Raw genomic sequence first — 262 nt, forward strand, 5'->3', positions numbered from 1 at the left:
GATACCACGGTATTGCAGTTAGTTCTACTTGACAGCAGATAACATATGCCGCCATAGGTCGGTGATATCAGCGGTTTCCAGACGAGCCATCGGTAAATTCAGAGCAGAAGTAGAGTGGATACCGCAGTGGACATAGACACGAACACTCCAGGTCAAATACAGACTGGGCATATAAGAAGTAGTTGTGAACTACTTTGCCATACAATAACAATCGTAAGGCAGGTCTGTACTACTTTGCTATACAAGACTTGTAAGGTACTTG

The sequence above is a fragment of the Sphaeroforma arctica genome (genome assembly GCF_001186125.1).
Source record: "Sphaeroforma arctica JP610 unplaced genomic scaffold supercont1.806, whole genome shotgun sequence".
NCBI lineage: Eukaryota > Ichthyosporea > Ichthyophonida > Sphaeroforma > Sphaeroforma arctica.